The sequence below is a fragment of the Monodelphis domestica genome, chromosome 5 (genome assembly GCF_027887165.1).
Source record: "Monodelphis domestica isolate mMonDom1 chromosome 5, mMonDom1.pri, whole genome shotgun sequence".
NCBI classification, from domain to species: Eukaryota; Metazoa; Chordata; class Mammalia; order Didelphimorphia; family Didelphidae; genus Monodelphis; species Monodelphis domestica.
In genome coordinates, this window is record NC_077231.1 from 28,318,542 (window position 1) to 28,330,546 (window position 12,005).

A 12,005-nucleotide genomic window follows, 5' to 3' on the forward strand; every position below is an offset into this window, starting at 1 on the left:
TCCTGTAAAATAATGTCCAGGCTTTTTCTTTTGTCATGGTCTTCTGGTAGGTCAATGATTCTTAAATTTTCTCTCCTTGAACAATTTTCTAAATCCTCTGTTTTGTGAATGAGATGCTTCATATTTTCCTCAATTTTTTCATTCTTTTGGTTTTGTTTTATAGTGTCCTGCTGCCTTGTGAGGTCACTTGATTCTAGTTGTTGTATTCTGGTTCTTAAAGATTGGATTTCATCCTTAGTTTTTTGGTCGTCCTTTTCCTTTTGGTCTGATTTTCTTTGGAGGTCATCTTTCATCTTCTTCACCTCATCTTTCATCTGCTTTGCCTCATATTTCATCTCCTTTGCCTCATTTTCCAGCTGGTTGATTCTGGCTTTCATGACATTATTTTCTTGTTTTAGTTCAATTTAGTTCAATTTAGTTCAATCTGTTTCCAGATGACTTATCTTAATTTTTAAGTTCTTTTCTCAGTTGTCTTCAGCCTCTCTTAATTGTGTTTTGAATAGCATTTTGAGTTCTTCCAAAGCCTGTATCCAATTCACTGGGATTTCTAATTTTTCCTTTGCTGATCCCCCCCCCCCCCGTTTCCTTTGCTCTTTGCTCATTACCTGTGCAGAAGGTGTCTATTGTAATTTCTTTCTTCTTTTTCTGTTGTTTGCTCGGGTTTACCGCTTTTTTGCTCCCCGTATTTGTCTGTGCTCTTGCTCCTCTCATTTTTTTTTGGTTTTGGGGCTGTCAGTCTCCCCTCTTGGAGCTTTGTCAGATCTCTTGGTACAGTCACTAGGGTAGGAATGTTAGCTTCCCTGTCCTCTGGAGGCTTTTGATCGATTAAGTTCAACTGGGTTGGGCTGTATGTGCTCTTAGACAGCAGACTCCTGGAAAGCTGGGCCACCCAGCTGCTTCTCTGCTCTCTGCAAAGTTCCCTAGTCCCAATTTGTGACTCTTTAATTTTACTGTTTCATCAGTTACAATCTTTTCTCTTTTACATGTAGGTACTTCAAAAATTGGAAATCTGAAATGCAAAACTATACTAGGATAACAATATTCATTCTTTGGGGATTGACAGATGATCCAAAGTTGCAAATATTTATTTTTGTCTTTATGTTTCTTACCTATATTTTGTGTGTCACTGGGAACTTGACAATCATTGTTCTCACCTTGGTGCATCCCCACCTCAAAACTCCCATGTGTTTTTTCCTTTAAAATTTTTCCTTCTTAGAATTATTCTTCACAAGTGCCTGTATTCCTAGATATCTATACAGCATGTCAACTGATGACAGTACTGTGACCTATAATGCATGTATTGCACAAGTGATTTTTATCACTTTCTTTGGTTCAACAGAATTTTTTCCTTTTGTCCTCCATGTCCTATGATCTCTATGTGGCCATCTGTAAACCCCTGCATTACACAACGATCATGAACAACAAAATTTATTACCAGCTCCTACTGAGTTCTTGGGTGGCTGATTTGATTATCATCCTCCCACCACTTAGTATGGGTATTGTGTTAGAATTCTATGACTCTAATGTTATTGATCATTTTGGCTGTCATCACTCCTAAAGATCTCATGCTCTGATACAACTTTCATAGAAAAGATAATTATAATATTTGCTGTATTGTTAATCATCATCACCTTAGTGTTAGTGGCTCTATCTTATGGACACATTATCCACACTATTCTGAGATTACCCTCTACCCAACAAAGAAAAAATGCCTTTTCTATTTGTTCCTCCAACATTATTGTTGTCTCTATGACATGGTACTTGCATCTCCATCTATATCAAACCTCCAGGGAAGGAACAGCTGGCTTTGAATAAGGTGGTATCAGTACTTGTGACCTCAGTTGCCCCCATGATGAACCCCTTTATTTACTCACTAAGGAATAAACAAGTCATACAAGCATTTAAGGATTTAGTAAAAAAAAATCACATATTTATCAAATGGCATTTTAGTTTAAGGTGCCAATTGGCACAAGAAAACACAAATGACCTTTGTTCACCTTGTATAAACCCATCACTTTTTCACAATTATTGATTATCCATCCTGCAAAATCTGGTCATTTCTACATCATCTAATGAAATAAGAAATAAGGAGAATATGTTAGAGAACTTTGAAAGTAATACGAGGTTATATAGAAGGACCCCCAGAACCTTTTAGGAATATAGTAATATACAAGGCACAACTGGTCAAAAGTTTAGAGCAATGTATTGCTAAGGAAATAGAGAAGGAACTTAGCTACCTTCAGCTTATGAATGGGCATAGTGGCAAAAGAGAAGCTATAAGAAAAGGCCATTCAAGGCAATCCCAGAGCCCCTGCAAGATTTCATTTTCAGAGCAGTTATGCAGTAAAGGTCTAATGCAAGGTCTAAACTGGAGTGTGAAGGAGAGTCCTATGACATGAGGGAGGACCTATATATATATATTAAAAAAAACAAAAAACAGCCCTTGTTCAAGAGTGTCTTGAAGAAAGTATCTAATATTGACCACCAATCTCAAAACCACATAGAGAGTGCCAGTTATCTCTTTCAGGATATAGGAAATGGCCCTGATCTTAACATAATCTATTAACCCCAACTTATAAACTAAGGCTGGTGAGATGAGAAAACCATTGACCACACCAAATAACCCAAGTTATTTACCTTGGATGAAAAGACATCTAGACAATAATTTTGGTCTCTGACAGAATTGCTACTAAAATGGATATAATTGGAAGAGATGAATAGATTAACTATATTATGTTGGGGGAGGCTTCTATGGGTAATGAAGCACTGCCAAAATTACACCTCTATGTATCAAGTGTAATAGCATCCAGATTAAATTTTTTTATTTTAGTGTTTTTCTATGATTACATGATTCATATTCTTATCCTTCCTCTTATTCTCTCCCTCCTCCTCCATAGACGATAAGCAATTCCACTGGGTTATACATGTATTACCTTTAATTCCTATTGCCATAGTATTCATTTCGGTAATAATATTTTAAAAATCAAAATCCCACATCCAATATCCATATGAACAAGTGAAAAATCAAATGTTTTATGTTTGTTTTTCTACTTCCACATTTCTTTCTCTCAATGTGGATAGCATTCTTTTCTCATAAATCCCTCAGGATGGTCCTGGATCATTGCATTGCTATCAATAGCAAAGTCAATTACATATAATCATCCCACAATGTTTCAGCCTCTGGGTATAATGTTCTCTTATTTCACTCCTCATCAGTTCATGTAGGCATTTCTGGCTTGTATGGAAATAAGGAGTTTATTGGCCTTATTGCACAGTTCTATTCCATTACAATCACATACCACAATTTGATCAGTTATTCTCCAAAGATCACTGCCTCAGTTTCCAATTTTTTTTGTCATCAGAAAAGGTATGGCTATGAATATTTTTGTACAGGTATTTTTCATTATTCTCTCTTTGGGGTACAAACCTATTAGTGGTATTACCGGATCAAAGGGTATGCATTCTCATGAATTTCTTTGGGCATAATTCCAAATTGCCCTTCAGAATGATTGTATCAATTCACAACTCTATCAGAAGTGTATTAGTGTCCCAATTTTGTCACATACCCACCAACATTTATTTTTTCCTTTACTTTCATATTGTTCAATATACTAGGTATGGGGTGGTATCAGTTTTGTTTTGATTTGCATTTCTCTAATTAGTAAGGATTTAGAATACTTTTTCAAAAGATTATTGATACAATTGAGCACCCAGATTTTAAAGGAAAAACTAATGAGATATAGAAAGATAGATTGATAACAAAGTAATAATAATGGCAGACTTTTTTTCCCTCTCACAGAATCTGATAAATATAAGAAAAAACTAAGTAAGTAAGTTGAGGAGATACAAAGAATCTCAGCTAAAATGAATAAGATAGATATCTGGAGAAAGCCCCCACTTACCTAAAAGATATCAGTAGTAGATCAAAGCTTCAGCATACACAAAATCCAAAAGTAATTTCTGGTAGGACAACAATAGCTTAGAGAGCATAAATGTTGCGTAAAAGTCTTACTTATAACTCATCCATTCAATGATTATATTTAAAAAGTCACAAAATCAGAAGAAAAATTATCCAAGTAAAACAAATCCAAAGGGAATTCTAAAACAGAATATTTTTATAATAGCATGTATACATAATTTACATATTTTAAACAAATTATAAATAATGTGGAGTTTGTGGTTTTACACTTCACCTTTTCTATGCATTTGTTTAGCAAAATTGTTTTAGTTTTTGGTGGTGGTTACTAAATATATAATAAATAATTTTTTAAAAAGACATGAAATGTCAGGCAAACTCTTTCATCATATTATTTATAAAGGGGAGGGGAGAAGAAGATAGGATTAGAAAAAAGTACAAGAGCAAATGAAATTGAAATTAACATAATTAGCAACCAGAATTGTGAACATGAATGAAATGAATGCTTGCAAAAAATGAAAAAGGATAGCAAAATGGATTAGAAAACAGAATTTTAAAAAATTCTCTTACAAAAACATGAAGCTTTATAAACTAAAAATGGGAATCTAGAACAAAACCTATTGTGCTTTAGTTGATCTAAAAAAAGCCAGAATAGCAATTATTATTTTAGATGGCATGAAAGTAAATATTGACATGATAACAAGGTAAATAGGGAAATTACATTATGTTTAAAAATATCATATATAGAGAATCAATTACATACAAAAATATAGATATGTGTATAATATATGCTTGCCACATATACCATATGTGGTTTATGTACATTCTCCAAATGACAAAGTATTTAAATAATTATAGGAAGAGTTACTTGAAATGGGTGAAAAAAATACAGAGTGAAACCATTAAGGTGTGTGATCTCAATTGACCTCTTTTAGATAAAGACAACTTGATCCAGAAAAGAAAAAAAAAAGAAATTAAATACCTTAGTACTAATTTAGAAAAGGAGAGATGATATATCTTAAGTGATTATTGAATCAGAATAGAAAAGACTCTATAAGATCATTAGCTGTACATAAAAGTGTTTTTTAGAAATTGATCATATATAAGGGCATAATGATGAGCAAAGCACAGAAAATCAAAAGTAGTGCTAGATGTATCATTTCCTGATCACAATGGCAAAATTACATTCAATAAAGGACTGATAAAAAAGAATTAAAATGGTCATTAGAAATATAATACAAAACTCTGTGGTTAAATAACCAATTATAGAAACAATGGAAAACCCAATTAAAGAAAATGGCAATAACAAGACAGCATAAAAAGTTTGTGAAAAGAAGTTCTGGTAGTTCTTAGGTAGAAATTTCTATTTTTAAAAGCTATCATGAATTAAAGAGAAAATAAATAGTAAATAGTCACAGGATTGAAAAAAAAATTTAATGACAATCATTCAAACATTTTAACTAAACAAAATATAAAATTTGGAAACTTAAAGAAGAGATTAATAAAACTGAAAGCAAAAAGAATTTTAAATTCATCAGTAAATATAATAGCTAGTTTTTCTAAAATAAACTAATAAAACAGGAAAAGGTAGTTAGTTTGATTATAAAGGAGAAAAGAAATTAAATTTTTAATATAAAAAGTGAAAAAGGAGTGTTAATTGTTGGGGGCCATCAAACCCATGCTATCTGACAAGATCACAGCTGGAGAATGAAGGCTGCAAAGTGGCCATAAGAAAAAAGGAGACACCAAATCAGCCCCCCTATATGTGACTTCTCCCAATAACTTTCCTTACTAATGGAATTGCTATGATTATTGTTCTCTCCCCAATTTCAGGCGAAGTAATATGAGAGCAAATGCTTGCAGGATTAACACACATGACCCACGTTAATCTCCCCCCAGCCAGTGTATCATCTAAAGATTATAATTACAGAATTCAATCTAAAGATTTTTTATACCCACTTATATGAAATAACCCCTCCTTCTTCTCCCTTAGGTTTAAGCCCCTAGCAGAATCATATTTAGATTCCCCAAACCCACTGCAAACCAAATACAACAGGCACATCAATCACTTCTCAAGCCCAGGCTGATAGGACACACTTTGCTGGTTTGTTATGTTTACAAAAGCCATAGCAGCATTACTAAGATGCATAGAGAAATGGAATCTGAAAATTGAGAAATACCTAAATCTGATATGTATTAAATTTATCCTTTAACACTGCACCTAGCAGCATTTGTTTTTGTTACCTATCTCCTAAGTAATCCTGATTGATTATGAAAGTTGATTTAAAGCAACAATGATTCTCTTAGCTGGTCATCCCACTGGTCAGTGGGAACAGAACCCTGTTTACCTGGCCTGTGTCATTTATCTCTAGCACACCTTGCATTGTTGTAGCAACCTGGTATGCAAGATGATCATAGAATGTTAATTAAAAGATTGTTAAAAGATAATGTGTGACATAGCCAATTATCTGTAGGAAATCATTTTTGTTGAAAAATGAGACTATGGGCCAAGAAAAAATGTAACCACTAGGTATTAAAATAAAGACAGATCTTATGCCAAGCCGCCTAGCTTCTTGCCATGCCTGTGCAACAGGTCTGAAACACCTCAGCTGTCGCCCATTCCTCATTCCACCTAACTCTTCACACTGTGAATTTTAAAACTACTCCACCCCACTCAGACCATACTATAGAAGATTGGATTTAGCTATTTCCTGATTTGTAACAATGGAGATACTTGATCTAACAGAGTCAGGTTTTGCGAACTCTACATTGCTCCACCCTACTTAGTTTAAAGAAGTCAGGAATGTCTGCACCCATACTCAAGGATTAAGTATCTAAGAAGATGGCCTTCAACAGACATGTGTAGAAACAGCTGACAGACCCCTGGGCTGTCCTAAGTCAAGCTAAGCTAACATTGTTACAGATGAGATGTAGGAAAGTGACATAAAACCATCTATATGGGGCACGTCACTTTCTCTCTTCGGCCTCTTCCCCAAAGAGGAAGCTCTGGCTGGCAGTGTGCTAAGCTTTCTGAAATCTTGGCGTGGTGGAAGCTATTTGTCTGGCTTTTGGATGTGAGTTTGCCCTTGGGCTAATTCAGATTCAGGCATCTTGGCTGAGCCCTCTTGGAGTTCAGGCTGATTCCTTCCTCCTTTATTCTTTAAAACCTTACCTTCCTAGAGCCTCTAATCTTCCCCCTGGCACTAGCCAGACGGGAGAAATCCTACACCTTTTCCTTCTCCCTTCTTTTTAATTTCTTTCCACTATATTAATTAAATCACCATAAATTTCCAGCTGACTTGGGTATTTTTTTTTATTTGCGATATCCATAGTGAGCAAATAATTAATATAGTTTAGGTCACAATGCTAAAATTATCCTTTACAACACGTAGTCAGGAAGAACCCCCTAATTCACAGACTGCTGGGCAGTTCTCAAGGGTTAATAGAAAATAAAGAAGGGGCAGGTGGGTGGCTCAGTGGATTGAGAATCAGGCTTAGAGACAGAAGATCCTTGGTTCAATTCTGGCCTCAGACCCATCCTACCTGTGTGACATTTGGCAAGTAATTTAATCCCCATTGCCTAGCCCTTACCACTTTTGTGCCTTGGAGCCAATACATAGTATTGACTCCAAGATGGAAGGTAAGGGTTTAAAAATAAAATAAAAGAAAGTACAAATAAATGATAAAATTATCAATTTTATACCCAACCATGTGTAAAAATCTGATAATTTAGAGGATATGGATGAAAACTTTCAAAACCTAAAATTCCATATTAATAAAACACACATTTTCTAAACAATTCAATTTTTAAAAAATATTGAACAAGCCATAATGAACTCTTGAAGAAAAAATTCCAGAAACCAATACTGAACCCTATCATTCAAAAACACTTAATTTCATTATTACATCATTTAATTAAAAACAAAAGAAGTAATCCTTTCAATATCATCTTCAGAAGACAAATATGTTCTCAATATCCAAACAAGGGAAGGAACAAAAAAGGAAAGAATTCAAAGTAAATCATCTTGGAAATTATTGCAAAATGTTTGGATAAAATCCTAGCAAATAGATGACAATAAAATGTTAGAAAGATTATACATGTTGGCCAGTAAGCATTGATACCAAAAATACAGAATTGATCTATCATAAAAAGGGTATAAATATAATAAGTTATATTATTAATATAAAGAATAAAATCAAATGATTGAGATAAATGGAGACTTATTAACATCAAACATCTATTTCTGTTAAATGCATTAGAAATCATAGAAGGAAAAGATCTTTTAATTTAGCAAATTATATCTATTAATAAAATCAAACATCATGTGTAATAGAGGTAATTTAGAGGACTCTTCAATGAGATCAGTAATAAGGTATGGATGTCTACTATCACTACTACAGATTTTAATAAATTGTTTTTGATAGTATGCTAGACATTTTTATTACATTAGTATGATTAAGTTTAAACTACACAATGAATATCTTTCGATTTATCTCAGCAATTAAAAATTCTCTAAAGAGTATTTTATGATGATATTTTGATAGGTGTTGAGTGCCAAAATGCCAAGAAGAAGATAATAATGAAGACGATGCTACATTTTTGACTGGCATAGTTTTAAGTGCTTTGAATTCACCATAGAATGGAGTAGAGTCTTGTTAGGGAGTGAAAAGGAATTATATGCACAGGTTGAGGGGGGAATGAGTCAGCACTGGAATGTGATCAGGTCCGTAACAAAATCCCTGCAAGTAAGAGGCATGAAGTTAGACTGGGAGTTGATTTCACATTGTGCTCCACTGTCTGAACACTCTGGCAGAAGCTGATCAGGCTTTTTGTGAGAAATGATGAAAACAGAGTAGACACAATTTCTTGCCTTTACTTGCATAAGACCATGACAGTACATAAAAGGCCAATATTTCTTATAACCAGATAATGAGAAGGAATCTTCAGAATCTCACAGAAAAGAGGGCAATTAGATTACTCTTTACTCTGATTTCAATCTGACATGTTTCAAGGAAATCTAATCAGCTCCTGGGGATTTAGAATGAAAACTCCTTAGGTTATGTATAGATTAATTATATGATGTCAGATTCTTGCCCCAATATTGGACTCTTACTATTATACACCCAGTCTGAGTCTGATACTTTTAATTGAAATCATCAGACTGTTTGGATATTGACTCAGTAGCTTCCTGGTGGAAGTCTTTTTCCAAAGTGCACCATAAGGAAGATTCATTAGTGACTCTTATCCTTAGGGCTCAAGGGGCTCTTTTATTCATGCCCTCACTTGATCCTCAGGGACTAGAGTAGATTCAAGTGATAAAACAAATATCCCTTCTTGTTAGTATACAGTTTGGAGAGAATCTTGACTCTCAGGTAGGTCTTAGTTTCTATGACACAAACATGACAAATCCTTACAAATCTTTCTTTTTATAATGGTTTTATCTTCTCTTCAGCTATATTGAACACATGTAAATGTTTCTTATCTTGCAAAAGACATCCAATGCAATGTCACTTTAAAGTTAGTTGTTAAAGGGGAGAAGTCTATGACAGAAAATTGGCAAATTCTAGAAACTGTAAATATGGGAGAATCTATTCCCAGATATGACTCAGGGAATAAACTCATCTAAAAGTTCTCTACTAACATGCTTTGGCTTAGCACTCAGTCACACTTAGACAAAAACAAGCATCTATTAAATGATTACTATGTTCCAGTAATTAAATTAAGAATTGGAAATGCAAAGAAACCAAAACCACAATTCCTAGACTTCAGGACTAAATATCTTCAGAAATGTAAGCAATGAGGAGAGAGCTTTTCTATGTATGGAGCTGTGAAAGTAGAATATGTGTGGCTGTTTGAAGTGGCATTATTTTAAATATTTTGTTTCAGTGCACAAGCTTCCTATTTGAAGATGTGAACACTCCAAAGGAAGTTCATATTTTATGGATCAAGTTTTAAAAGGGTGAGTTAGTTCAAAATTTTCATTGAGGGTCTCTGAGAAAGTAGAGATATTGATACAGCCCTATAGAGAGACTGGAGGTATAATTAAACACTAGCTGGTCCTTAGTTTTCAGGGACATGAGATCTGGGTGAGAATATAAGTATGTAGTGAAAGATCTCTAGGTGGAAGAGGAGGAAACTTACAGAAAATTCAGATGGATGATCCAAGAAGGTCTCTACTAGATCATAATTCTAAGTCATGTGGTCACTCTTTATGTATTCTTTTATACAGCTCATGAGCAAGTATCTCTTCATTTATAATAATTGTCTTGTCAATTGAGTCAATATCCCTTTATATGTCCAATATCTAGTAATGGACATAGCTACATCATTTTGATAATGCACACAGAACAGGACCAGATTCAAATCATCTTAGCTTCAAGATAAGAGGCCCAATTCTACAAACATGAAAGATGCTATTCAGAGATTATTTTGAGAAATGCCATATAGCCACACAATAAGAAAGACATAGCTAATTAGCATTTCCTAAGCAACCTTATTCCTTTGTGTGGAGGAAAACTGATTGCATATGGAAAACACTTGAGTAGCTACTGAAAACAATTAATTATTCTAGAAATGCAAAAATAATGATATTTTTATGTAGAATTAGATTCTCTATTTTTGACCTTCTGTGTGGTAACACACAGAAAAACTGATTTAACAAAGATCATATCAACTGAAAGATGGCACAAAACACTCTAAACTGTCACCTCCAATTAAGGATAGAGAGATTCTGAGATCCAATGCCATAACTTTTTCAACTTTTATGAATTCATTTATTAGGACTGCCTGTCACTTAGTAGGCACTTCATAAATGCTTGTTAATTGATCTTCTTCCTCCTGGCTTTTTTTGTTTGTTTGTTTGTTTGTTTTTGGGCTCCGGGCCAGCTCCCTTTAGGAAGAGAAAAAACATTTGGTATTATTCAACAGAAAGGGAGAAAAAAAAAACTCTTCCATAGTAGTCTAGTGAGACAGGGTTGGGGAGTAGAGACAGATATCTATAGTAGTTTGGGAGAGAGTTTATGAATGCTCTAACTTGGATGGAAGATATGTGATGCCAGAAAAGGGAGGAGAAGGGAAGAGATTCTATAAAAGAAAGGTTGACTAGATTTTGCCATTAATTGAATATGTGGAATGAAGAAGAGGAAAATGTCATGATTCATTCCAAAGTAATGCCTTGGAAGACCAAATTGATGGTTTTACTCTCAACATAAATGAAACATTTTAGAGAAGTGATGGGTTTAAAAGAAAACAAGTTCTGTTTTGGGAATGAATTTGAGAGGAGAACAGTAACCGGGAGTTGGAAATGAAAGTCTGAACTTCAGGAAAGAGATTAGTCATCCACACATATATACTCTTTTTATATTTTTGTATATATGTGAATATATACATATATATGTTCACATACCTATATAATGATCTGTATCTACCAAGATACCACAACAAAAGACATAGAAACTAATGAAATCACAGAAATATGGTGTATCCAGAAGAAGCCTCAAGACAGAACTTTGGAGGATATTTCCCCTTAAGACAAATATGTTCATTCAGCAAAGGAGACTGGTATTTAGTGATCAGACATATAGGAAGAGAATTCTGAGAGAGAGAGAGAGAGAGAGAGAGAGAGAGAGAGAGAGAGAGAGAGAGAGAGAGAGAGAGAGAGAGAGGCATGTTAAAGATTCCAAATGAGGCAAAAATATCTAGGAGGAGGTGCAAGTCAAAAGGGTCCAGAGAGTTCAAGAAGAATAAGAATCAAGTTAAGAGCACTGGATTTATAATTAAAAGCGCAATGATAACCTTAAAGAGATCTACTACAGTGGTAATATTTTGAGAGGGAATAAAGCAGATGGAGGAATTTTTTTTGCAGGGGTTAGGATGGTCATAACAAAGAAATAAAGATTGAAACTACTTTATTTGTACATTTAATTTTTTAAGCAAAGAAAGAAGGTTTTTACTCTTAAAGTGACTGAAATAGAATGATTGAGGGATTTAATAATGAATATAATAGTGATAGTGAGAAATCACCCAAGAACTTTTAATGATTTGAAATCAAAGGCCAAAATGAACTTTATGAAGAAAATGAACACCAAA

The 12,005-nt window shown here is 34.0% G+C and overlaps 1 pseudogene; it reads left to right on the forward strand.

The window, feature by feature from the left end:
* Positions 1-610: 610 nt before the first annotated feature.
* Positions 611-4,258, forward strand: LOC130454785 (olfactory receptor 6C2-like; annotated as a pseudogene).
* The last annotated feature ends 7,747 nt before the right edge of the window (positions 4,259-12,005 follow it).